Source organism: Stenella coeruleoalba (assembly GCF_951394435.1).
Source record: "Stenella coeruleoalba genome assembly, chromosome: 11".
Lineage (NCBI taxonomy): Eukaryota > Metazoa > Chordata > Mammalia > Artiodactyla > Delphinidae > Stenella > Stenella coeruleoalba.
The window spans coordinates 65,342,644-65,365,484 of record NC_137157.1 but is presented as its reverse complement, the minus strand read 5'-3'; the positions used below and the strand labels follow the sequence as shown (position 1 = coordinate 65,365,484).

At 40.3% G+C, this 22,841-nt stretch overlaps 1 protein-coding gene across 1 annotated transcript in view; it reads right to left on the bottom strand.

The window, feature by feature from the left end:
* Window positions 1-21,436, bottom strand: part of SLC38A4 (solute carrier family 38 member 4) — a 66,014-nt gene extending 44,578 nt beyond the window's left edge. Inside the window, exon 1 of the mRNA XM_079938380.1 lies at window positions 21,365-21,436. The gene's annotated coding sequence lies outside the window, so the exon portion shown is untranslated. The remainder of the gene's footprint in view (window positions 1-21,364) is intronic.
* Between the last annotated feature and the right edge of the window lie 1,405 nt (window positions 21,437-22,841).

Below are 22,841 nucleotides of genomic sequence, written 5' to 3'. Positions count from 1 at the left end.
ACAAAGAGTGGTTATTTCCAGATTGTGAAAATGTTGATAATGGTTTTTTTCTCATCTATATTTTCCAAATAACCTTTTATTTTTTAAATTTATTTATTTAATTAATTTATTTTTGGCTGTGTTGGGTCTTCGTTGCTTCATGCAGACTTTCTCTAGTTGTGGTGAGTAGGGGCTACTCTTCATTGCTGTGCGCGGGCTACTCATTGCAGTGGCTTCTCTCATTGCAGAGCACGGGCTCTAGGCGTGCAGGCTTCAGTAGTTGCAGCTCGCAGGCTCAGTAGTTGTGGCTCACAGGCTCTAGAGCACAGGCTCAGTAGTTGTGGCGCATGGGCTTAGTTGCTTCGCTGCATGTGGGATCTTCCCGGACCAGGGCTCGAACCCATGTCCCCTGCATTGGCAGGCAGATTCTCAACCACTGTGCCACCAGGGAAGCCCCAAATAACCTTTAAAAAGTATGGATTACTTTCACTATGAGAAAACCAATAAACATTATTAAAAACAAAAGCAACAAAATCAAAGAGTTCCTCTCTTAGGTTTTGTAACAATTGTTAATCAATGCCAGACATGAACCACTAGCTAAACCTCTGTTCTTAGTGAGAATATTTTGGGTGCTTGACTAGGAACAATCAACTCTCTTTAAAAAAATCTTCAATTCTGGGCTTCCCTGGTGGCGCAGTGGTTGAGAGTCTGCCTGCCGATGCAGGGGACACGGGTTCGTGCCCCGGTCTGGGAAGATCCCACATGCTGCGGAGCGGCTGGGCCTGTGAGCCATGGCCGCTGGGCCTGCGCGTCCGGAGCCTGTGCTCCGCAACGGGAGAGGCCACAACAGTGAGAGGCCCATGTACAGCAAAAAAAAAAAAAAAAAAAAAAAAAAATCTTCCATTCTGAATGGGCACTTGTGAGTTATTTAGGGTCTAGATGAAATTATACATGTCCAGTTTGTTCTGGAGGGATGGATTGGTTTTTTCCCCATCAGCAAGAGGTACTCTAAGAGATCTCAAAATATTGTTGAGAAAAATGGGATTTTAAATATATTTGGAGCCTCAATGTTTTCTCATAATGCTGTGAGATAGTCAATTTCTATTACAGCTTAGTAAGCAGTCATCTTCATTTGTGCATTCAATAAATATTATTGAACACCTATGTGTCAGGCTTCATGGTAGGGGCTCAGGCAAGACAGACAAAAACATATAAGACCCAGTCTCTGCTCTCAAGAAGCCCTGGTATCTCCAGGGAATCCATTGCTTAAGTAGTCATGATGCTATAATGTGGCAGGTGAAATGCCCGTGAGAACTGAGGGGTCGGAGAAGTGTGGCACCCAACTCAGCTTGAAAAGGACAGAGAAGACTTACTGAAGAAGGTGACAGCTAGGTTTAGACTGAAAGAATAAACAAGAGCTGGCCAGGAGTAAAGGCATGGGGAGTGGACTGCAGGCAGAGGGACAGCATGAGAAGAGGTAAGAAACTGCTCCTGGCTGCCTGTTGTTCCTGGAATGCTGAGAAACACGACTGGAGAGGTCACTGGTGGGATCACAGCGGGTCAGGGGGCCATGTCTTTTCTTTGGTCTGTTCAGTTCAAATGAGTTCATAAGAAAAGACCAGTCCAGCCATGCCACGTAGAGCTCACAGTTTCGGCTATGTGAAGAAAATGTGCTTTGTTAGGAATAGTGATAATTAAGGTTACTGCAAACAGTAATAACCACCAGGGTAGCACGAGGCAATTCTTGAGTGCATTGCATCCTTGGTGTGTTTAAGTGGGCTGGGGCCTCTGCTCTGTGTTTGGACTACCAGGTTTGTTGTATTATAATTTGGCTAAGAACAGAAAAATTCAGGTTCATGAGGTATTTTGCTTCAAATGATGTAAAATATATAAGGAGTTAAGGAGTTAATTACAAGACTTACAGGAGTTGAATTTTTAACTATAGAAATCTTGACTCTTTAGTTATTCTTAGATTTTTTTTTTTTTTTTGGCCACACTGCGTGGCATGTGGGGTCTTAGTTCCCCAACCAGGGATTGAACCTGTGCCCCCTGCAGTGGAAGTGCGGAGTCCTAAACACTGGACCGCCAGGGAAGTCCCACATTCCTAGATATTTGAAGATTATTTTTTAAATTAGAATCTAAGTTTCAACCTATTTAAATTTTTCTTAATTATTTTAAAAATACATCTAAGTAAAGATTGATAACTAAGTAAATTATATAATTTATTCAGTAATATTAATGTCCTGATTTGCAAGCATCTATAGTCTCTAATTCTTTTTTTTATAGTATCTAGTGTAGTATTATAAATAACAATTGGAGGACTGATACTTGCTTTTTAATGATGGGTGATTTGATTTTTACATGGGCATAAGACAATCATATTGATGAAAATAATTTTGCTTGTGGCCTTTTTTCAAGTTTAAAAGGACATTTCCTTTGAAGTCTAAGGCTTTTAACAGAGGTCTGAGAGGAGCTCACCTTTTTTGTGTTGAAACTGTATCTATTCATCCCTCTGACCTCTGACACCCAAAGAATCTGAATGGCTGAACAAAGTCTTCCTCTTTCGTTATGGTCTCATTTAGCCTTGCACTTGATTCCGTAGATTTGGGTTCACTCCATCACTTATTAGCTGTGGAACTATCAACTCGGTAAGCTATCTGGGCCTTTGTTTTCTCGCTTCTAAAAAGTATATAACTCCTGGGTGACAAGACCATTGGAAGAAGCAAATGGAATTCATTCATTCACTTATTGAGGATTTTACATGTGCTGAAAATACACTTATAAACATGACTATAGTTTAAACTGGCAAAACTGTTATTTATTTCTTCCCGTTGAGTCCCTTTTGCCATTGTTTGGACCACAAAACTTAGAACTGTAAATAGATGGTAGCCACACTTACATAGCTATCAAAGAAATAGCAAAGTGGGTGTCCACTAGAGGCACATTGGACATAAAATTCTGATATGTTGACATAAAATTCCAATTCTAAATATTTAGAGTTAATTAATTCTCTTTATCAAAATTTTTACCAAGTTAAAAGGTGAATAATGAAATGAACTGCCTTTAGTCTTTTTTTTTCTTTCCCTTTCCCGTTTTCTATCAGTCAATCAATCAATCATTCAATTAGGGAGTAAACACTGAACACCTATTATACACCCAGAATGATGCCATCAGGTTTTCCCCTTTAGGCTTTCCTTCTACTTCTGAACATCTGGCTCTGTTTTTCCTGACTGACCACAAGTTTTAGAGAAACTGGAGAGCTTTACAGTTGAGTTGAGATACACAAGAGTTCTGTGGTTATCTACATGTACATTACATTATATATTCTATGTTACATATAGAGAGAGATTTGTATCTATGTTTATAATTGTATCTATTAGGATCCACAGTACATTTTTTTCCCCTATTTAAAAAACTCAGCTTTTATCCTTTGTTCATATGCTATCCTCCTGCAAGTGCATTGTTATTTTCTCATGGTAATTCCAAATTCTTTTATTAAGCATGGAGTTACCCTATGAAATGGAGAGCACACTGACTCTGGAGTTCAAATTCAAGGATTCAGCTGTGATCCCCATTCTGCTATCTACTAGTTGAGAGACTCTACAAAGTAGAATTAATCCCTCCCTCCTCTGTGCTATCTCTGCTTCCTACAAGCTTTGCTATTAGGCCTACATGCTGTACTAGCATATTTGTCTGTGTGTCTGCCCTTCTAGATTTTGAAGTCCTCTGGAGCAGACATTGTGCCTTATTCAGTGGAGCTGAATCTACTATAGCTTCTAGACCTTGACTACCTAGACTGAAATCTGATTCCTGCCACTCAGTGACCATCTGACTTTGGGCAAGTTGTATGCTATCTCCATGCCTCAGTTTCCTCCTCTGTAAAAAGGAGATAATAATAGTGCCTACCTCACCCTGCTGTTATGAGGATTAACTAAGTCCCTATTTCTAGAACATTTAGAAGAGTATCTGACACATCTTAAACATGTAAGTATTTGTTAGATGTGTATACTTAAGGAATTGTCACTAACTTCAAAATCTAGTTTGGTACCTACTGAATAAGTCTGTTGAAAAGTAGATAAAGGCATGTAAATATTCTAGAACTCAGTTTTCTCATTAAAACTGGGTCTAATAAGAACCATTATGACTGTGAGGATAAAATGAGATAATGGATATTTAAGCATCCTAAACATAAAAAGTATTTTTATGGCTGTTTGATTATAAGGGTAACGCAACATTAGCAAAATTTCTCATAGAATTAAACTGGTTTCAACACCTTTTGCCTTGGAAGTGTATTGTCACTGTTTATTTGACTATTATTTCATCTGTTAAACTATTGATTAGCGCTGTTGAAAAGCTAGAAAATGGCAGGTTTTGACCCTGACCCATGGAATCTCAGAAAACAACCTCGTAATAAGACATGGTTTGCAAGCCGTGTTTGTTTAACATTAACCAACCAACCTGTGAAGCTGAACGGTACCATGGTACATATTTACCCCTGAACCTGCTCTCAGAGCCAGTGTTTAAACATGCAAACGTGCTGGTAGATTTTGGAAGGTTTGATTTGGCTTTGCTCTGGATTTTTTTTCTGTGAGATTGGCAAAACACGAAGACCCCCACACGTACCAAGACGCATGTTCCAGATGCCACAGTAAATGGTCCACCTTTTGCTTACATTCTGGGATTTGAGATGGCTGGCATTTTCATACTAATTCTCAAATTGTCCAGCCACATAGTTTTGGTCTAATCAGAATCAGTTGATTCAACGGTAAGACCTTTTCAGTCATTATGAATCAGTGTCTGGATAAGCTGGCAACGTGACTGGACGACTGGCTCTCTTTGAGGCACCTTCTTGATCAAACAGGACCCACAGCTTCCATCTTTGCACCTCTTAAATACAGGGAAGTCTTACAAGCATGTGCGTATGCTACTTCTTATTCATTTGAGGTTAACCTAGATAAGACTGGTTAGATTTTGAGTTGAAGTCTAGAAGACTGTTGTGTCAAATTTTTTAGTACATTCAGGCCAATGTTCTTAGAAATTTAGAAATGAGGAAACATATATGCAGGTGCTTTCAAACAGAAAGCTTTATAGAAATGAAAAACAACATTATGTAAAAATCTTTAGTGTTCTTATCAAATATTCTTATGCTCGTTGGGAAACAGGCCACTTTTTTCCTAGGTGCTGTGGGTAGAAACGGGAATAAACATAATACTGGTAGAAGTTGGTGATGTCCACTTTGAGACTTTACTTTCTTTCCATCTCCTCCTCTTTCAAACAGTTAGTCTTCCAGTTGCTGACTTACGGAGCTGTTCCCACGTGAGTGTAAGTATACTGACATCAGTCTCTGTCTTTATCCTAAACAGAATAACGTTTAAGTATATTTATGACATCAATATGGATGTCTTGAGGCTTAATACTTATCCAGACTACTAAGACTCATGGTCTCAACAACCCTGTTTAATTTTTATAATGTAAATTTAGCTGTTGTTTTTAAATCGGTCCCACTATTTGGTGGTAGGAAAACAATAAATAATCTGTTGCATTATTCATTGTCCAATGTGCAGTCATGTAGACTGGTTTTCCTGGGGCAATCATTAAGTAAGCAAGATTTTTGTCTGTCCCATGTCCAATTATGAAAAGCATCAACAGGAACAAGAACTATGATATGAAATAGAAAAAATGAGGCTGCAGTGAGTTGTTGAAAAATCCCCTAAGGATTTTATTCAGTGTTTTCTGGTCATGTTTTAGTCACAAGAAATATTATTTAAATATTTCTTTAATATCCAGTAGAGTTAGTTTTTTATTGCACTAATATAAGGATTTAGAAATTGTGGCAAAAAGATGAAACACATTTTTGGATGTCTTCTCACTCCAGCTAGAGTGAAAACTGTGAGATTCTGTTTATGCTTTTTTTCCTAGGATTTCAGCAAATAAAAGTATTCAGTTTCTATTTGCATTATCACCAAGTTTAGATCTACCCATGAGGAATGTTTAGGTGTATGTACAGGTTCATTTTCAATGTGTAGAAACAGATGCGGTCACATGGCCTCCTAGCGCATGAGTTTCCACTAAAAATGTTTAAGAAACAATTTTCTTTCAAAGTTTTGCATTATCTCATCTAATCATACTTAGTTATTCTATGCTGTGACCACTGAAATTATTTGAGAGTAATTGACGCAGGATGTACATGAGACAGTATGCCTATACTGAGTAGATTTGGTGAGGGAGGGGAGGAAATAACTTTTCAAAGATTCTAAAGGGTTAGAAAGCACCTATCTTGCTCTCTATATATAGCTCTATGAATCAAATGGAGATGACCTTTGTTTTATATCTTGAGTAGACTGATAAATTAAGACTTTTTATTTTTTATTCTATTACTTTTTCCTTCCTTCCCTCCTTCCTTCTTTCCTTCCTTTCTTACTTTTGCACAGAACACAGTAACTTACTAAAGAAGGCATGTGTGTTCTTTATTTACTTTTCTGCAAGTGGGATCATACATGTACAGAGCTTAGAACAGGGCTTGGGATATAGTAATAGAGATACAGATATAGAAATATTAATAGTTGTTGTTGGTTGTATATTTTTAAATCGGTGAACCACATAAAATAGCCTAGGAACTTAATATTTTTATGAGAACCTTCTTAAACAGTAGATTATTTTTGATTCAGAAGAACAGTTATCATATATTAACTAAACTCCAGTTTACACATTTCATTCCGTATTCTTGGCTGAAAACCAGGTGGCAAATGTAGTCCCTAAGCCTACTGGCAAACATTCCAGGAATGGTCCCCAAACTTTCATTATTTGCAATATTCACAGATACCCAGGAGAAATAGCTTCTTTTCGTGGGCTTCTTAAAATAGTCAGCCTCTTAAACATTAGCATTCATTGCCTCGTGTTAACTTGCTTTGGAGTTAACATTTCACATGTAGGAAATTCTGAAGACATATATATTTATAACAGAAATGCTGGCATGATCTTGATGTTTCCAGCTACCTTGGCCTGCTGTTTACTCTGGTCCGGTATTTATTAAAATATACAAACTTGCCATAGCAACTATTGCAACACAAAGCCTATATGTGTTTCTAAGATAAGGAGAACTATTTTTAAAGAAACATACAAAACTATGTTAGTTGTCCAGGTCCAGATTAGATATTCTGCAAAATGGAAATGTGTATAGTAATAACATTTTCATATGGGACCATAAGAATATTTCCAAAGATTATACTTAGACTGTTTCTAAGTATTATTGCTACTATTATTATTATTTACAAAAGAAATCTGAAAGGTGTGGGGTATTTGGATGTATGACAGTGACTCTGGCAAAGAAGACACAAGCACAGCAATGTAAGAATTTGGGTTGATGACTACCATTTTATAAAAAACATGATTTGTAAATATAACGCCTTATTTTTATTTTGCACGATACTTTACATACATGTTTGAGGGATTGGGGGATCTGGGTATAGAATAACCTCTCATCAGTTGAAAGGATCAAATTCCTGAAAAGTCCATGATGGGAGAATTCCAGGTTGAGTAATTAAATAGCTTAAGAGAAGATATGGTTTCCGGGGTTGGGGCCAATCCTGAGTGAATCTGTAAAATATTTTTACACTCATAAAAGTAAAAATATCACCATTGATATTATTACATATTTTAAATTGACGATGATAAATACAATTAAATTTCGACTTCTCACCTTTTGCTCACTAAAATGTTTCTAGAATCTTAAATTTTGCTGTTGCATAGCAGATAATTAAAAATTAACTATTATTAAATAAATTAATTAAATGTAGTACCAATGAAGTAATAGAAATTTATTATTAATGGGAGCTAAATGTCCTTTGAAAAGTATTTTCTAGTATATATAGCTAATGTAAGCATAAGGTGTTAATTCTCTTATCTTGTCAATCGTTAAGCAGAATAAAGAGAAACCAAACTAGAGTTAAAAGCGAATAGGTTTTTGTAAAGTTTTGCTTTTGACTTTCACCTTGGAAAATAAAACCTGGGTGTTCATCTGGCATAATAGCAGAGAAAGCTCATAAGTATGACTGTCAAAATCCATCCCAGCGTATTTTCTTATGGGATAGTCAAATGGTTTGGGCCATTCCTCTCCAGAGCGTCTTTTGTCAGCTATTGGTAGACCACAGGGGTGTGTCAATGGCTTCTGCATCCTAGAGTCTTAAAAAAGGCAGCTTAGACACATCACAAAACCTATGAAGCACCTCTGCAGGAGTCATATTTTCAATCACTCCAACCCATTTCCCCATTCTATTTATATATTATTTAATGCTGATTATTTTAACCTTAAAGCTGACTGTTTTTAGGCAAACCAGACTTGCAAAATGAGAAAAGCAAGTATATTGCTCCTTAGACATGATTTTTTGATTGTCCTGGGCAAAAATATTACAATAAAGGTTCCCAAAGTGAAATGTTTCATTATGTGACTTCGCTTATGTAGTATATTTCATTTTTATTTCTTAATAGGGAAAATTTCAAATTTATACAAATGTAGATGGAATAATATAGTCAAACCTCACATGTGCATTATCAAGCTTCAACAGTTATCAACCACGGCCAATCTCATCACCTCCAAACCACCACTCCCCTCCTCTATTATCTTAAAGCAAATCACAAATATGTAATTTCCTAGTAAATATATCTTTGCATATCAGTAATAGAAAAGTACTTTTTAAAAAAGTAGTCATGTGGCACAGTTTAAAAATCTAAACACCCCCTACTGTTTACTGGCGATGTCTTGCAATCTTAGAGAAAGTTGAGTAAGCACCGGGGTTAGTAGACCGGTCCACATTTTGAAACCAAACTGAAAGGGCACTCTAGGTTGACCAGATTCTATCATGAAGAAATGTTAGGTAAATTACAGATACTAAGAGGAAGGATATTTGTGCAAAACTGGGCAAAATGTAGGCTGGAAGATCCTCAAGGAAACAGGCAAAGAAATGACAACAAGGTGCAATTTTTCTTTAAAACAGAAGCAATTTCATGAGGGTTAGATTGAAGAGGGCAGAAAATTATAGAGTTTGACATTTTTAAGGTTGTATAAATCAACAAAATTGAGAATATTGGAAATTCTATAGGACAGAAGATTGGGTTTCATCATCAAATAAATTGCAAGAGGAAAGAAAAAAAGAGATGAAGGGTGGTTGAGCCTATGTATTCAAACAGATTTAGGGGACTACCATGGTGGCACAGTGGTTAAGAATCCACGTGCCAATGCAGGGGATACGGGTTCGAGCCCTGGTCCGGGAAGATCCCACATGCCGCAGAGCAACTAAGTCTGTGCGCCGCAACTACCGAGCCCTCATGCCACAACTACTGAAGCCCGTGTGCCTAGAGCCCGTGCTCCGCAACAAGAGAAGCCACCGCAATGAGAAGCCTGCGCACCATAATGAAGACTAGTCCCCACTCGCAACAACTAGAGAAAGCCCGCGTGCAGCAACAAAGACCCAACACAGCCAAAATTAAGTAAATTTATGAAAAAAATAAATGAAGGCAATATAAGAAAAGAAACAGATTTAGGAGACACATCGACCAATGAGCGTGTGAACCTGTTTCAATTCTGATTCAGACAAACTAAGGGTAAAACGAAAAAGAGGAGAGAATCAGATATTTGAACACTGCCTGGATATTTGATAATATTAAGGAAATGTTGGTTTACTTAAGGTGTGATGGTATTTTAGTTATTTTTAAAGACTTTTTTTTGAGATACATCCTGAATCATGTATGGATCAAACTGTATGATGACTGGGATTGCTTAGAAATAATCTAGTAATGATTATGTTAGGGGTAGTAGGAAGGAAAGGCTTGGGTACAGATGAAATGCAACAGACAAGTATTAATAATTGTCAAAGTTGAATGAAGATGGAGTTACATTATACCATTCTCTGCTTCGAAATATGTTAGAAATTTTCCATTTTAAAAATGGTTAAATTTCCTAGTTCAGAACTACTACATGTATTTTCCTTGATATTTCTCCCCAAAGTTTGAAAGCAGAGGAAGATACTATAAATTTCTTCAAACAACCAGAAATTCCTATTAACTGGCACTTTTGAGTTTTGCCGTTACAGATGAAGTTCACAATGGTGAGCCTAAGGTACTCTGAAACGTAGAAAGATTAAATTATATTTGATAAAATCGTGATTTGATAATGGATCTTGCTGTGTTCTAATTCTTTGAAAATTGCCAATCCATGGAAGGTATAATTTCCTCTTAACCAGAACACTCCATTCCCCAATCATTTAACAGAGTTTTTCTATATCCTTAGTTAGACAAATGAGACTTTTAAGCAAATTTCCCTCCCCTGTGCCTGTGAAATTTATATATATATCCATGTGCATATATGCACCTCACCTAATTTTGAGGACACCTTCGGAGGGGGTTGTTATTCTGAAACACTTGCACACAAATCACTTAACAAAGAGTAATTATTTAAGGCGTGGCCCCAGGAACAGGAAAAAGTCAGAATCTGTATGGGCCTGCCCCCCTTATCCCAAACCCAATCTACCTTGCTATTTATTTAAAGTATGGCTGTTCTGTTTGTAATTGCATGCTATGGTCTAAACACATCCTTTTTAGGGTCTGTAATTCAAAACAAAAAAGCGTTTGTTTAGACATCATTGTAACCAATGAAAGTGCTAATGGTTATGCCCTTGATTAGACTGAAGGCATGCTTCAGTAAAACACCAACCTATTTGTAGGGAAGTATTAGAAAATCTAGTAATTTGGTATTATGTAGCTCAAACAACCAGTTAATTCATCAAAATTTTCCCTTTTCTAAGGCTACAGGTTGTATTTGTAAATAGCTTCAAGGATAGATGATTCATCATGAGACTATTTTAATTACTCTCTGAATCTAGCATTTGTTCCCTTCTTTATAGAAATTCATCCATCACTTGATTATCTCTAACCAAAAATAAAATCTGTGCCAAGCCACACATATTTCTATTAGATCTAAGAAGGGAAGAATCATTGTTTCCATCTGTTTGTGTCCAGTCTCAGTGGGTGGGCAATTGGAGACTCTCTCTTCCTGGTTGACAGGCATAGAGGGACTCTGTTCCTTCTTATGATAACAATTAGGGTTGAAAGATACTGAGAGGCCTAAACAATCAAGTTTTGTGGTCATCATCCTCCACTCACACCATTATCCTGTTAATTCTGTAAAGTCTGAAATCTCTTTTTTTTTAAGTTCTCATTAGTAATAATCAGATTCATTACAGCCCTGCATTGCGCCAGGCACTTCACATGCATCAAATCAGTAACAGCCCAAACTTTGGGGTATGTATTATTATCTCCCCATCTTCCAAGTGAGGCAACTTATGCTCAAAAAGATTGAGTAATTTATCCAAAGACCAAAGCTGGTGAAGGATTGGCTGAGCAGGACTCACAACCCCAAGTCTAGAGCCCAGTTCCATGGCCATCGAGTACCTACTCTGTGTCGGACACTATTCCTAATAGGATCCCCATCTTTAAGTCATGGAACTGAACTGGAGGGTTCAGCATGAGAGTTGGGGCGAATAGAGCAGGTGTCATGGAGGAAAAATGGTGAGGCTTCTGAGAGAGGAGGGGGGTTCCAGGCAGGAGAAATGGGATCAGAAGTTTGGGCCTAGAAATATCAAAACAACTAGAGTCTACTTTAGCTCAAACGGAATGTTTGTGTACAGTCTGGCTGAGGTTGACCTTGACCGCCAGGTTAAGGAGTCTGAACTTTCTGGAATTCTGGTTTAAAATGTAATGTAAAGCATTGGATTTGGTTTCATTCTTCAAAGTATTGATACTGCTATAGTGTTACAAAATTGTTCGAAAGTGATTGTACAGCTAATGCTTGATTTCTGTCTACATTGATACAATACATGAGGTATTTCTATTTTATTTATCTTTCAGAAAAGCTCTATTTCTTCTCTTTATAGACAAAGTTCAGAAAACAAACACACCTTCCCATCACACCTTAAAAAACAACTCCTGCAATGTTGAGACCCGTAGTCTATGTATGTGCTTATATTTTATGTCACTGTTCCCCTACGCCAATGACTGTCACCATTAGTCATATAAGTCAATAGCATAAGAGAGGTAAACAAAACTCAATGGGCCTTCTGTTTAGTCTCCCCATTTACAGCGAAGTGTTGGCTCCTTCAAGATTACAGGGCCGAGTTATCTGCCCCACCACATGCTGTGGGACCATGTGGTCCAAGCACAGGAGATAGGACCCAGAAGAACAGCCTGTGAATCAATACAGGGCATCTAACATTTACACAAAATAAAATAAATCATAAAGACAGCACGATTATATTCCAATTTGAAAGATTCAGAAAAGTAGATTTGCCTGTCAAAGGAGGTGTAAGTTATTTTACCTATGACGATCCTCTCTGTGTTTTAGGCTTTGGAACCAGCATCCCGTATCTACTCTCCATCCTTGGGCAGTGTTTCAGATAAGGAATATTTTTCTGGTAACAGAAATCATGAACATGGAGACTTAAGGCAATGCCTTCAGTTAAACTTGGGTCTAGTCAGTGTTCCAGACTGATAGTTTGTGTTATTTTGTGAATTGTTATGTCTCAGAAATTCCAAAATGTGAAATTCTGAAAACTTAAAGGAGTATGTGCCCTTTCAGATAGTAGTGGATATTTTGTTTTCTCCTCTGCTCCGGGGTGCGGTGGTGTTGCAGGGTAGAGAGCTCTCTAATAGGAGCTGGCTGACAGAGGGGCCAAGCCTATCTCTTCTCCATAGTATTCAGAAGTGATTCATTTCCCTTAGCCAGTTACAGCCACCAGCGTCCAGTTTCCCCATGCTTGTGGACATTCAGGTGAAGGATAACATCCTCTTTTAAAATCTGGCTTAAGTGATCTCTAGGAGATGCTCCTCCCATCGGCAGGTGGGATGAAAGGCCAGAGTAGGGTAACACTGATTGGCTCTGGACCCTTGATAGTTGCCCTGGGGCTAAAGATGCTGTTTTGACTCTTGGTGACCCCTATCAAACTAAAGGGCCATTGGCTGGCATTTCCAGCCATGCGTCTGTCCCTGAGTTATCATCTATGTGGCAGGGAGTTTCCTACTGCAGAGGTTTTGTTTTTGTTAGTTTCAAGAAATCTGAGTTGTCTAAACTAAAAGTAAAAATCACAGAATGCATTATTATATGGGTGTGGAAATTTTAACAGGTACTAGATTTTATACCTTATTGTCTGAAAACATACTTTCTCTGCCCTATGCCTTTCCTCCTTTCCACCCCTCCAGTGCCTCCATTTTAAATGGAGATGTAGTTCATACCTCTTTTTGCCCTATCACACAAATGTCATTTTTAAGAGAAAAACAGTCAAATTTTGTCCTCATACTTTTCACTTTACCAAGTGCCTTCAGCACGTCTTTAATCCAACTGAAGTTCTAAATAAGTATATCAATTGAGAGGAAAAAATATACCAGTAAATATAGTCAAGCAACTGGAATACTACTTGGCAGTTAAAAAGGACCCAACTATGGATACAACAACTTGAATGGATCTCAAGAGCATTACACTGAATGAATGAAAAAAATCAATCCCCAAAAGATCACATACACTATGATTCCATTTATGTAATATTCTCAAAATGATAAAAAATAAAGAAGGAAAATATCTAGTTTCCATTGGTAGAGAGAAAGAGGTGTGACTATAAAGGTTCTGTATCTCTGTGGCATGGAAGCTCTGTATCTTGGTTGTGGTGGTAGTTGCATGAGTCTCTGCATGTGATAAAATGACACAGAAATTATATACACATATTGCACCAATGTCAGTTTCCTGGTCTTGCTACTGTAAGAAAATTATGTCTCATGTAACCATTGGAGGAAACTGCGTGAAAGCTATATAGGGCCTCTCTGTGTTACTTTCGCAACTTCCTATGAACCTATAATTACTTTAAAATAAAAAGTTTAAATATATACAAGTCAACCAAAAGTGTGGACTCCTCCGTACAGCACGAATAAATACAGTATAGCAGAACAATGCCCCAAAAGTGTCAGATCTTTTTTTAAAGATGTGCTGTCACTAAAGAATTGCTTCAAAGGCAAGAAGGAATAAAACCGTGATGAAATGTTTTCTCGGGGCCATCACAGAGGCCTCCGTTTCTGCAGTGCTCTCAACCATCTGACTGCTTTCCAGGCCTTTCCACAGCAAGGCTGGAAACAAGAACCCCTTTAGCTCGATCTCACGAACAATCAAGGGCAGTTTGGTCTTTTAGTTTACAGGAACACTCTGCATCCAGGTACCACATTCCTCTCTCCCATTTGGAAAAATTCCGGAAAATAAGACCATAGCGTGTAGCCCCACGTAGCACGCAGGAAACGTTTCTCAAAACAGAAAGCCACCTTAGCCTCTCTCTTTAACGAATGCCTCCTTCTCCCCGCCTTTTTCAGTTCTTTGCTACTTCTCCCTCCAAGTTCGTCTCACTCACTAGCCTGGTCTTTCTAGCGAAGCCGTCTGTAGCATCGGCAGGCAAACCTGTGAGCGGTGCAGCGTCCCCAGGCGGCGGCTTCCCGCGGTCCTCCCTGCGCGCCGCGACCCAGCTCATGCTCCCCACGCCCCCGCAGGACGCGCGCGTCACCCGCGAGGCACCAGCCAGCCCCGGAGGTGCTGCTGGGCAGCCCGCACGGGGTGCCAACACTGCAAACAGCCTGATCAGCTGGCGGCCAAAGTTGCCTCCTGGTGAATTGCATCTTTTTTCCTTTTCTTCTTTAACATTTTTATAGTACCGTGAGTGTGTGAGTGTACCCAGTGTTATAAAATTATGCCAAAACAAAGAGCAAAGTCCTTGTCCTGAGGAGTATGTGGTGTAAAAGTTGCGAATGACGCAAGGCAAAATGACAGGACAAACACTGGGTGGGGAGGAAAATGTAAGGTACAATCAATAAGACTTCCAATGGACCAAGAATGGAAAGGCTGAGACAGAGCTCCAACTCCTTTGGAGCACAAAACAGAAAGATTTGCAATAATAGCAACAGTAACAGTAACATTTTGGGGGGGTTATTAGGTGCCATGCAGTATCATCAAATTAATTCTATAAAGTAAGTACTTGTGATTATATCTAACTGGAGAACCGGGGTTTCTTTTAACTGTTTAATTTAACAAACACCTCTAATGCTTACAAAGTGCCAAATATGTTTCTGAATGCTTTATACATATTAACTCATTTAATTCTCATAAAATCCTTCTGAAATAAGAACGGTTTCACTCCATTTACAGATGAAGAGAATGAAGCAGTCAGGTTAAGCGACTTGCTCAAGGTGGTTCAGATAGCAAGTGAACGAGCCAGAATTTGAACCCAGGAAGAAGTCGGAAGGACGGCGCCAAGATCTGAATCCAGGAAGCCCAACTCCACGATGGCACTGGGATTCACACCCACACTCCCTGACTCCCAAGCCTGCATGCTTAATTATGTGCAACAACGCACACTGAATAAATCATTTAATTTTAAAATATTTATATTGACTATGAACAATGCAGATTTACTTTGTAAAGACCTTTAACATGGCGATGAAATAGTGTTTAGTTGAACAATAAACATTGTTTAAAAAAAAAGGTGGGGGGGAGGACAGTTTTCCTCCTTCCTTCATTCAACAAACACGCATGAGTGTCTGTTTACCCCAGGCACTTATGTGAGGTACCAGGGCAACAGCCGCGACCGAAAGAGACAGATATGAGAGAAAACAAGGGAACCGGAAATGATGTTCATTTTAATGATGGATACATGCTAGATTTATCAGGAGCAATAGGTGCGAATAGCCAACAGGAAACAAGGGAACATTTCAGTCTTATTATACAGGGAATGATATTATCTGGGCTGGACTGTCCTGCATGAGTATTATTTAGCCCGTTTTTCGTTTCCTCCCTTCTGTTTCCTTCATTTTAGTTACGGCAGTTAGAGGAAAACACATGATCAAAGAACACTTAGTATAGACATTTGTTAACATTTCTAATAGTGCTTTGGGTGGCAGGGGGAGTAACATTAAAAATAAGAGCTTTCACACGTTGAACGTTTATTATATACTAGGCATTAGTCTAAGAATTTTACATGTGTTAGCCCATTTAATCCTCATAACAATCTCATGAGGCCGATACTATTATGATCCTGATTTTATAGATGAAGAGATGGAAGCTCAGAAAGATTAAGGAACTTGCCCAAGGACATAAGGCTAAAAAATGGAGGTTTTAAGCTGTTAACTGAAGTCAGGTTTTGGATTATTTATAGGTTTCATTGACTCTTTGAATTCCCTTACTAATGACAACACGAGTGAGACTACGTTACAAATGTGGAAATGGTGACGTGGCATGCAGACCTCTGAGCCTGCAACGAAAACTTGGCATAAAAGATCCCTAAAGAAAGAAGAGACATTGGGAGTTAAGTTTGTCAAAGTCTGTTATCAAAAGCCAGACTCTTAACTAGCGTAAACGTCTACTTTGCAGATAAGAGGGTGAAATTCATTACTGTCTTCTCACCTCATTTTTTAAAAATACATTTTTACTTCCTGATTCTTCTCTAGCACACTAAAATAAAAAATAAAACCATTAAAAACTAAAATAAGGAGAGAAATCCCCCCCCCCACCCAAGCTACCTCCTAAGAAAAACATAGAAAAGCATTTGTTTGGAAGTCATTTTCATAATTGCGTAGACTGCACCTATGCTAAAATAAAACATCCCCTTGAATATAAGAAAAATAATTTGGTTTTCCCATACAGAGGACAACAAAGTCTGGTCTTTGCATTTGAGCTTAGGTTTTAAAACACTAACATTATAAAAATTAAACTATAGTTCTCTATTATAGGGCCATAATAAAATGATAAAATAATAAAATGTATTGCTGACTCCTGTATTCAGTTATTTTGTTCCCTGTTAGCACAGTTCACTTCCGACATTCAAGGGGAGTGGGCAGAGCTATGGGACATTTGCAGAGAAACCATGCAAGGACCTCCGGACCACACCTCCCCCCCACCCTCCTTGCCTCCCCCCAGCAATCTCCACTGAGCTCTTAAATTCCCCAATGTCTCCTTCTTTCTTTCTCTGTTTAGGCCAGTCTTTCTGTTGAGAATCCTCCCCTATTTCCTTCACTTCTTTGCCTGGCTGACTTTCATTTCTGCTTCAAAACCCAGCTCAGGCATCATCCGGTCTCGAAATATTCTCTGACCCCTTTCCTAAGCCAGGTTCTGTGGCAGAGTGCTCAAACCTGACTTTTTCCCCTGGCCCTTCACATGCTGTTAACACAACTGTTTGTTTATTTATTCTTTCCCCCACTAGACTAATTCCTTTATTCAACAAACATTTCTTGAGCACCCAGTATTTACCCTGGACTGTGCTAGGTGTTAGGGAGACAAGGATAAAAGAAACTCCCTAATATACTTTCTGGGAGATAATGATACTCAATGGTTGTTTGTGGAATGAATGAATAGCATTAAGTCATTACAAACAGAGTGGAAGGAAGACCAGAAAATTAGCAGGCACGTAAAAGTGATTTGGTTTTTGCATTCCCCCACCTCTCACAGGCTGCTCTGTTGTGTACCACCTCTCTGAGCTTCTTGTTGCTTTAAGCATTTGCTCTCCAAGTAGTCTTTATCTTACTGCTGTCTTTACTGGAAGCAGGAACTTTGGCCCAGGAGGGACCATAGTTCTGAGGCCAGCCCCGTCACTTACTAGCTCTGTGACCGTTGGCTCTTCCCTTAATTTCTCTGAGCTTCAATTTCCTCCTCTGTAAAATGGAGATACCAAACACCTAGACCATGGAGTATCATGTGAAGATTAAATGTGATTTACACATGGAAGGGGCTTGGTTCAAAGTCTGGCTTGGAAAACTCTTCCTTTCCTGTCTTTTGTCTCTCCCCTTCTTCCATTCCTCACCTTCCTGCAAGATGTCATCAGGGTAGCAGTAGCATGTGAGATGGTTTCATGTGATACATGGAAGCACATTTTTCAGAATTGTCGTATTATTTATATACATACTAAAATATGTAAATAGTCATTAAACTCCATGAAACCTTTGATTTTTATAGAAATGATTGCTTTGGATTTGTAAAAATTTTTTTAAAAAGAGGGGTTTAAGTTATTAAAACAGAGGAAAAGAATCGGAAAAAGAATGGATGTATTGAATATGTATATATACATATATATATATATATATATATATATATCTGAATCACTTTGCTGAATACCTGAAACTAACACAATGTTGGAAATCAACTATACTCCAATATAAAATAAAAATTAAATTAAATTAAAAAATAATAAAAAAGAAAACAAAAAATAGAAAATATTATTAAGTCAGTACAAAGCATAAGGGGGAAAAAAGGAATATATGCCTAAAAAACACTGCAGAAATGGACAAAGACGATGACATAAAAGAAGAAAGACATTTAGTTCAAAAGTTCACAAGGTAACCAGAGTTATATTATGCATTTCTCAAATGTCACTTGTAAAACAATCCAATCCTGGGGCTGGCAGAGATTAATTCTTAAGGTACACGGTCATGCTTTTGGCTTTCTTAGGATAGGATTAGGATAGGATAGTCTCTAATAGACTAAGAAGTCAGTTGTGGGTCCCTAGATGTCACCTGTCCAGTTCTGACCATGATAAAGTGCAAAGTGAAAGAAAATTGTTCTTTACACTTAAGAATAATGTCCAAATAGAACTTCCAAAGATGTTCTATGCTCCCCACACTGTGTATCTCCATTTCTTGATCTATAAAATGGGTAGAATAATAGAATCTATCTCATAAGACTGTTATGAGGGTCAAATGTTAACATAAAAGAAGCACTTAGTAACATATAAGGAATATAGTAATTGATATCTATGTGTGAGGCATTAGTATGATGAATCTAGTAGAGACTAGCTTCCTTGGACCACCTAGTACTGCATACTCTCGCAGAAGAGCTTGCCTCCTATCCCTGCCGCAGGCTTGAAAGATTTTTATCCCTTTACCCCAGTCTTCCTGCTTTTTGAAGTTTTGTGATAAAATCAGACCAATAGAAGCTTTCTGTCTCTGAACACATATGGTAATCTGTAATTTGGGGAGATCAGATATTCTCTTCAGTGTCTCTGTTCTTACAACTTTTTACCCAGAACACAGATTTTCTGTAGATTCATTTGTTAGAATCTCAGAGACTATACCACACACACACACACACACACACACACACACAGAGAGAGAGACAGAGAGAGAGAGAGACAGAGAGAGAGAGAGAGAGAGAGATTTCTTGTGTTCCATATGAGAGAGTCCACCAATCTCACCCAATCCTTAGAGACTTGTTTGCAGTGGGGACAAAAAAAAATACCCATGGGCTAATTTAAACCTCCTCCCCCCAAAAGTTAAGGTCTATAAAAAGTTATAACCAAAGTTAAAACAAACCCAAGCTACCAGGCCTTGGAAATTGTGATCTGGATGAAGGATGCTCTCTTTACAACATAAGACAATTTAGTCATAATGATTATGTCTGCACTGCCGGGAAGCAGATAAAGATGAATATAGGAAGCTAGGAAATAGGGAAACAGACCATTCCTGGTGAAAGGCTGGCCACTTCCTCCTTTCCTTAAGGGTGACAAGGTGCACCACTACTCAGCCGATAACAAAGCAAGCAGCCAGCAGCTTGGGGGATGGGGCACCTGACCAAGAGGCCGCTGAGGTAAGTGCCTGGCCAGGTCTGCTTACACCTCCAGGGCAGAGGCTACCCCTTCTCTTCTCTTCTCTTTTCTCTTCTCTCTTCTCTTCTCTTCTTCTCTTCTCTTCTCTTCTCGGGGTCTCAGATCCCTCTTAGACAGGTAGAGATACACCTTTTGCACTGAGAGATACACATCAAGAGCCAACCCGTCCTCCTCCGGTGAAACTAGACCCAGGTATTTAAAGGCTCTGCGGAGGACTGCAGGTGGGGATCTCCAGGTCATCGCCAAGTATCTCAAGGCCTCCAAATCTTGCCCCCTCACTCCCCCGTACATGCCCTGCACACCAGGGACCCAGTCTCCCTGGCTCTGGTTCCCCGGCTTAGTTCACCCCGTTCCTCTAACCAAGTCAACCGCCCGGTGCGCACCTCCTGGGCTGGTCCCGGGGCACATGAAAGGGGACACTCTCCACCTCTGCCTGCTGGATCACTCAGGGGAGCTGGGGGGCGCGCGAGTTCCGCACTCCGCGCCTCCACCCCCAGCCCGCGCCCACCAGGACGCACGCCCACCTGTGCGAAGAGCCCCTACCTGCACCGCGCCCACCTCTCTCCTCTCCCGGACTCGGAGGTGCTCTCAGCTCACCCTCCCAGGGGGCTCCCTGCGTCCCCGCTCCCGTCTCCGTCCTCCCTTCCTTTCATTCATTCTCTCCTCTTTTCTCCATTTTCCCTCCTACTCCTACCCCTCTCAGGGTCTGGACCCTTATCGTTCTCTCCTTCTCCTCTCCTCCCCGACGTCCTCTCTGCGTTCCTTCCGCTCCATTCGTCTTTCCTGCCCACACTTTCTGCGGCGCCCCTTCCTTCTTTCCAGCGCCCCCCAGGCTTCTCAGTCCGACGGCGCGCGATGCCTCCCTCGGAACCTCGGGCTCAGTCTTGGAACCCGTTCACTGCCCGCAGCCAAGGCCCCCAGACCCAGCGCTGCTCTCGCCTTCCTCCTCCCCTGAAGGAGCCTCCCGGGCCGGATCCCCGGGCCGGAACCCCCGACCCAGGGAACCGTGCTGGCCTCCTGGGCGGCCCAGCTGTCAGCGACGATGGGTCTATTTTAGGTTCTGCACCCAATGTCCCCGCCCTGAGGACGCGGGCACGGGTCCCGCGACTCGGGTAACACCTTGCCAGCGCGATCCCGAGCTGACGCAGAGCCAGCTCCTGCAGCGGAGTCTCGGGGCCCCTGGCCAGGCAGGCCGGGCCACGGTGGTGGATGGCGGTCTCAGTACGAGCATCTCGAGATTCAAGTGCCGAGGGAATCCCGGGCCCGGGGCCGTGGGCGCCCCAGCGCAAGGCACCCCTTGCCCGCCCCCCAGGACAAGGCAGCCTTGGCAGTCACCTGTCCTGGAAAAGGGATTCACAGGATCTCTCCCAGCCTCTATCCTTTCCCTCTGCTTGCCCCGGCTTACTTAATTTCTAGTCAATCCGGTCATTAACCTGCAGTAATGCACCCAAAGGGGATCCTTTGTTAAATGATAAGGATTTGGGGCCATCAACAAGATATGAGGAGCCACAGCGCCGGACCAAAGCCCCAGACGGGTGAGAGACCGAGCTGCACACGTGTGCGTGTCCCCATGCGCACAGGCGCGCGCGCGCGCACACACACACACACACACACACACACACACACACACACGCATTCCGGCTGGGATCCAGCCACAAGTTTGCACACTGACAAGTCTTTTAAGTCTAACAGAAAATATAAACAGCTTCACTCACCCTACTTTTTCTTCCCTCTCCCGATTGGGATCCAGAGGAAAAGGGTGGATTGAGAGACCCTTCTTTCTTTTCTTTTCGCCTTTCTAAAGAGTGGAAATTTCCATCATGTGATAGGGGGCAGCATCCCCAGTGTCGCGTTTCCTATGGACCCTCCCTTCCAGCCCAGCCACCAATCATCAGGCGGCAACCTGAGATGTCAACAAAAGCATCCTCCCAGGTGGGGCTGAGTTGTCCAGCTGTCCCTCAAGAGTGAAGCCTGGGACCTGCCAGCCCCTGCTCCAGTTTTCTTGGGTTCATGATAACAGAGAAGATCTTGGTGTGAGTTGAGCTTTTCTGTGGGCTTTTTTTTTTTTTTTAACGATTAAGTTTCTTCATTAGTCAAGGTTGCATTTATTGGATCTGTCCTATACACAGAAATACCTGTCAGTGCTCATTTTGAAGTCTGTAAAAGAGTCTTTCTTTCAATAGGTGGCTCTAAACTTCCTCCAGGTTTGGGGATGTCAAACCTGAACTTGACATAAAGGAAAAAACATTTGGGGCAGGGGTACAATCGAAAAACCTGTCATTCACAGTAAAAATCACTTAATGCAAGAGCAGAGCAGAGGATATCTTGCTAGCACTTAACCATGGCTAGGGGTCTTTTGTGGTCATTTTTTTCCTGGGATTCCACTGTAAGCATAATCCTCAGTACATATGAAGAAAGAATTAGGATATAATAAATAGCACTAAAATTTCAGTTCTGCTCATTAAGACACCACTCACCATTTTAAGGAAAATTGTTTATATTTTACAAGCAGCTCAATACAAAAAAACAAACAACCCAATCCAAAAATGGGCAAAAAACCTAAATAGACATTTCTCCAAAGAAGATATACAGATTGCCAACAGACACATGAAAGAATGCTCAACATCACTAATCATTAGATAAATGCAAATCAAAACTACAATGAGGTATCACCTCACACCGGTCAGAATGGCCATCATCAAAAAATCTACAAACAGTAAATGCTGGAGAGGGTGTGGAGAAAAGGGAACCCTCTTGCATTTTTGGTGGGAATGTAAATTGATATAGCCACTATGGAGAACAGTATGAAGGGTCCTTAAAAACTAAAAATAGAACTACCATATGACCCAGCAATCCCACTACTGGCCATATACCCTGAGAAAACCGTAATTCAAAAAGAGACATGTACCAAAATGTTCATTGCAGCTCTATTTACAATAGCCAGGACATGGAAGCAACCTAAGTGTCCATCAACAGATGAATGGATAAAGAAGATGTGGCACATATATACAATGGAATATTACTCAGCCATAAAAAGAAATGAAATTGAGTTATTTGTAGTGAGGTGGATGCACCTAGAGAGGTGGGATAGGGAAGGTGGGAGGGAGATGCAAGAGGGAGGAGACATGGGGATATATATATATATATAACCGATTCACTTTGTTATAAAGCAGAAACTAACACACCATTGTA